Here is a 6,000-nt window from a genome sequence, read left to right on the forward strand (position 1 = left end):
TCTTTTCTGGACTTGGTGATCAAGATAGAGGACGGCCAGCTTCATACGAGTACCTATCATAAAACCACTGATTGTAACAGTTTCTTATTATATGATAGCCACCATCCTAGAGCATTACGAGACAATTTACCGTATGGGCAATTTCTTAGACTACGGCGTAACTGTAGCCATATGGATACGTTTATCTCCCAAGCCAAAGACCTATCTGGCAAGCTTGAAAATCGCCATTACCCAACCCGATAGTGAGGACAGCTTACAAACGTGCAAAATTTTGCAATCGAGACTCATTACTCGCCAGCACTCCACGCACAGCTGACACCAAACTTACTTGTGTTTCCACTTTTACCCCTTTATCTAATTCCATCAAAAAAGTGGTCAATAAAAGATGGTCCATTTTATGCAGTGGAGGGTTGCATATTCCTGAACCTCTTTTTGCTTTCAAACGCACTACCAATATCAGAGATTTACTGGTTCACACCAGACCTCCCTCTATCCCTCGACCTTCTGGACTGACGTCCATGTGGGATATTCCCCCAGTCGTCGGCCATTTCCCATGCGGTAATTGTAATGTATGCAGCCTGACCAGAAAACTCAAGTCTATTGTACTTGAACCAATAGGTGTCTGGAATTTCCTCAAACATACAAACTGCAACACTCGTAACTGCATATATTTGATTACCTGTCCTTGCGGGTTACAATATGTAGGGATGATGACACGAGCGGTCAAACTCCGCATTAACGAGCATCGCAGCAACATTAGGTGTGGCCAGTCCTCCACTAAACTGAGTATTCATTTTCTAGAAGCAAAACACAGACCAGATGACATGTGGTGGGTGGTTTTACAAACTATCACACACCCTAATACCAACTCTCTTTTCGAGCTAGAGCAACGCTGGGTGTTTAAACTGCGCACTCACATCCTGGGTCTAAATGATGATATTCCTTGGACTAGTTTTGTCCATTAACTTACAGTGCTTTTCTTAGTTACACCGATACTGCCCATCGGTGTTCCATTGGTATGGTTTCAACAAATTCCTCTTATTATTTGTTCACAACTCATTGGGAGGAGGCCAAATGTACTTTGACTTGGTCCATAAACTACTATCATCTACCATGAGCATTGACTCTATATCACTTTTGGAGGCCGTTTCTCTGCATTTACCTTTTTCTTAATATTCCGATTTTTTGACTCCTCTCTCAGTCTCTATTAGGACCTTTATGGCAGCTTTTTTCAACTTTTAGTGAACAGGCACCCGGGTGTTGTCCATACAATACCAATATTCACTGTGTGCACCGATCCTATATCATCCTTCTAGTCCGTTTTTTGTTTTGATTTTATATGCAGCACTCCGAGTTTTGTGTCCATTTTTTGTTTCTATTACGAATTCTAGGACACCACGTGACCCGGCTACCTTTCCGAGTCACGGGAGGTTCATTTCCGGCCTCGCTCGTTCTTTTGGATGGTTTTTTCCATATGCTGCATTCTTTCTGGAAATGCGGACGCAGGTAGGTCGCACGCAGTTAGGAGCACCGCATGACAGTAAGTGACTCTACTTCTTCTGTCCTCTGTTTTTTCTACCCTCCGCTCACTAGACGCTGCTATTACAACATAAACTGGCACCGTGTTGGTTTTGAGAGGTTCCCGTCTTTGGAGACGGTTAATTAATTCTTCTCTTTTACGAAGTGGTGGGCACGGATACCGTTGGCAAGCCGTCAAGTGGTCTCCAATAGGGCTCCCCTTTTTAACATATTACCCGGTAATAAGTCATTCACTGAGTGATTTCATCTGTGGGTAATCCCTATTCTCTTGCTATTTTCGCCAAGAATCCTGACTAGACATTCACATTGATATTACTAGTGACCGCACCTTTGACTATATGGATGTTAATGACCCTATGTTTGCATAACATTATTTGTCACCATGGCTGTCAACCAGTTGTCGAATTATTATTTGGTGTGTTGTTGCTCTTTTATCTCAGAGTAGTCTTACTCCTGATGAACGGTCCGTGTTATCCTATGCAGCTCGTTCCTAAAATGGGGATGGTAAGCTTGCCCTCATCTGTGTGCTTGCACTTGCACAGTCACGTACTTCACTTTCACTGTGCTTCACTTTTTGTCTGGCACCCCCAACCCCCCCCCCTTCCCTGTTTTCATGTTAATGAGGTTGTTACAAATGAGTACTCCCACTGAACCTCTACCTGTTTTAACTTTTGTGTTACAGGGCGACAGATAGGACTAAATGTTCCTCTAAACATTAGTGTAAGTGACTGGATTCGCTTGTACTGACTTTTTTTTGTGTGTATTTATCCATGTGATTTTTTCGAATAGGAGATACATATAGTTAACTGGTCCTGAAGAAGCGTCACCGGACCCCTTTTGGGCCATTCGTGACGCGAAACATGTTGACCCTGCTGAGGGTAGGTTTAGTAATTTCCCACCCTCTGTTCTACTTCTTTTCCATGATAGAGTGATTGAGCATTGCCTCTGTTGCACTCTTTTGACTTTACCCCCTTTTTTAAATCTTGGCCTCTGATTCCCGTATCGACTATTAAATGGATTATTCTCTTCGGTTTTAGAGAGTCAATCATAACTTTTTTCGTTTGATCTCCTTTCCCCACACTCTTATGTAGGGCTGTGGCATCTTCATCAATTAAGATCTCTGGCAAAGAGCCCCCCCATTTGGGGTGGTGCCCGTCAGATATTGCAGCGCCAGTCTGACGAGAAGCAATGCCGATGATGAAGCATGACACCCTCACGGGTGTGTGAGGCTTCTGCTCCTAAAGATTAGGATCCCCCTTGAGTATCCTTTCCTTCTTTCATTGGAACAGTGTATTTTCTTTATTCACAGGAGGGTAGGAGACAGCCTACACTAGGATGTTTTTATGTTACCTCTTGAAACCAAAAGAACAATTATTGGACGAAAAGAAGATGCAAAAAACATAATGAGGAGATGCAACAAATGGATATTGTGTTATGTTAAGTTATGAGCATTTGTAAAGCACTCTGTCACTCGGGGAGGCATTCTGGTTCTCATGCAGGAGCATTCGGGGCTTAGCCTAGTTGAAGAGCCACATCTCCACTTGCTTTGGGAAATCAAAAATTGAAGAGCCTGCTCTGATGTGCTGGGGTAAGTCGTTCCGGGAATTAAGAACGATGTAGAAGAAGGCACGAGCAACCTTTCTGGTTCTGCATATGCATGAGGTGTGTGCGAATAGGATTCTGGTTGAGCGGAGGTGTCTGGTAGATTTGTGAAATCAGATGCTGTTGTTGAGATAAGCTAGATCCGTACTGTATAAAGCTTTGAATGTATGTGTGAGGTGTTTGAACAGTGCTCGTTTGTGGATGTAAATCCAGTAGAGCTCCCTTACGTGCAAAGTTGATGTGCGTGCAGCATCGTAGGTTGAGTGTGATCATGCCTGCTGAGTTTTGTACGGTTTGGGGACGTCTAGTCAGTTGTGTATTGAATCTGGAATACAGGATGTTCCATAATCCAGTTTGTTTGTGATTCAGGGCTTGGGTGATGATTCTCCAGTTGCTGGTGGGAACTTAGTTGAAGATCTTCTAAAGCATCATCAGGGTGTGAAAGCAGGACATGGTCATGGTGAGTTGATTGTCAATAGCTATACCGACGTTCGTGTTGTGGGGATGGGCCCAGTGTTGCTGGCTACCAGGTGGAGTCCCATGGTGAGGAGTGTCTACTGAAGATCGCAACTTTTGTCTTGCCAGTGTTCAGTTTCAGACAGATTTTTTCATCAAATCAGTGACTTTGGTCATGTAGGCAGGTAATCTGGTCTGAGCGTTCTGCATTTTGTCAGAGAAGAAGAGTTTCAGCTGTGTTTCGTCAGCGTAAGAAAAGACGTTGATGTCACGGCTGCCAGTGATACTGGCGAGCGAGGTCATGTAGGTGTTAAGGAGAATCTGACTGAGCGATGTACCTTGAGGTACTCCACAGATGATGATGCAAGTGTCCGAGCAGGAAGAGGCCAGTCTGACTGGCTGGGTTAGGGCAGTCAAGAAGGAGCATATCCAATGGAGCATGGGTTCTTGGGTGCTGGCTTAATGCAGTTATTGGATGAGGGTGATGTGGGAAACCATGTTGTAGGCCATGGGGAGTTTAAGAGGATGAGGGTTACAGTGTCTCCTATATCCATAACCTTGCAGATGTTGTCTGTCATGGCGATAAGAGCTGTTTCTGTGTTGTGCCTCAAGTCTGAAAGCAGATTGAGTGGCATCGAGGAAATTGTTATTGTTGAGGTGGGTGATTGGGTGCTTGTTGATCAACTTCTCTAGGACTTTGGCCACTTTGGACATCAGGGAGATATGTCTGTCATTGACTAGGGTTGTCTGGTCCATAGAGGACTTCTTGAAGATGGGAGAGTACTAATGTGGTCCGTTTCCAGGTGCTTGGGTAGATTGCTGTTGTAATGGAGGTGTTCAGGACTGGGGTGAAGACTAAGCTGGTGGGTTCTAGTCCTTGTCGAAGACATGGTAGGGGCAAGTGTCCAATGGGGGTGTCACTGTCTACCTGCCTATTTCTTCGTCTTTGCCACTGTTTTATCTACCCATGGCTTCATTTTTCAAACAGTTTTCTCTATTACTGTCTCCAGTTTGTTTCACTGTTCCGTTTCTTTTAAGTCTGCCACTGCTCTTTCACTGTCTATTTTTGCCCTTATGTTTTGCCACTGTTTTTTGTTTTTTGCCTTGTGTCTCTTTTGTACTCTCTTGTTTTGCCACTGTTTTGCCTGCCCTTCTCCTGCTCTCCTGTAACCCTCCAAGTCCTGTCCATCACCCCCTGGTCTTTCCCTGCCCCAACACACCCTGGTCTTTCTCTTACCCACCTCTACTCTGCCACGTCCCTCTGTATCATCATCCCAGCTGCTGCGTTACTCCATTCAATATGGTAGGAACCTTCATTTGCACTACCTGCTGCTTCATATGCACCACTACACCCACTACTTCAAAACAGACCCAACTACACCAACAGCACCCATCACACCACCCATTTAGACACCATTTACAAAACATCCACCCGCACCACATTCCTCAATATCATGGATGCTCCCCAACACCCGCTCACCCAGCCATGGAGATCTGAGACCTGCTGGACGATGACGCCCCAGTCCTCCAGTTTCTCCCAGAAACATGGCTGAACTCAGCATCAATACCAGAAATCAGCACAGGCATCGCCACCAGGTACAAGGTCATCAAGCAAGACCAACAACACAGACTTGGGAGAGGAATCGCAATGATCTTCAAAAGCACCATAAGCTGTACCACCTCGAGAGAGGTGGAAACCGATTACATGAAACACCTCAACTTGAAACTGTGAATCACAGCCCACTTCACCCTGGGCGGAACCCTGGTCTTCTGACCGACAGGACCCAGTGCCAACTTCACCAAAAGCATCACAGACTTCGCCGCCCCACTAGCCAGCAGCCACAGTGCATACATTCTCCTAGGAAACTTAAACTTCCACCTAGAAGATCTGACTGACCCCAACTCACTCGTACTCCAGGAAAACCTTGAAAACCTCAGACTCGCTGAACATGACTCATGGCCGAACTCGCGCCACACTCTGACACATTTTGGACTCCGTTTCTACCTCATTCAATGACATTGCAATCAACACACCTACATCCATCACCTGGACTAACTATGCCGTTGTCAGCTTCACAACCAACATCCCTCACCACAGAAAAAACCACCATGCCAGGCCTTACTCGCTGATGTTGGAACAACATAAGAGGTGGATTGTGCTTCCGACTTCCAGGAGAACCTACCAGAGCACACAGGCCAGATATCAAGTGACATCAACCACATAAACAACTGAATCACTGACTGCACTGATCCCCTGGACAGTTGCAAGGAAGACCAATTATCAGGAACACAAAAACGGGCCAGCTGGCACATGGAACAACTTAGAATGACCAAATGGCACTGTCAGCAACTAGAACTGAGGTGGAGAGCAAAACAGGAAGACCAAGACAAGGATGTGTTTGA

This window comes from Pleurodeles waltl, chromosome 4_1, assembly GCF_031143425.1.
Source record: "Pleurodeles waltl isolate 20211129_DDA chromosome 4_1, aPleWal1.hap1.20221129, whole genome shotgun sequence".
Lineage (NCBI taxonomy): Eukaryota > Metazoa > Chordata > Amphibia > Caudata > Salamandridae > Pleurodeles > Pleurodeles waltl.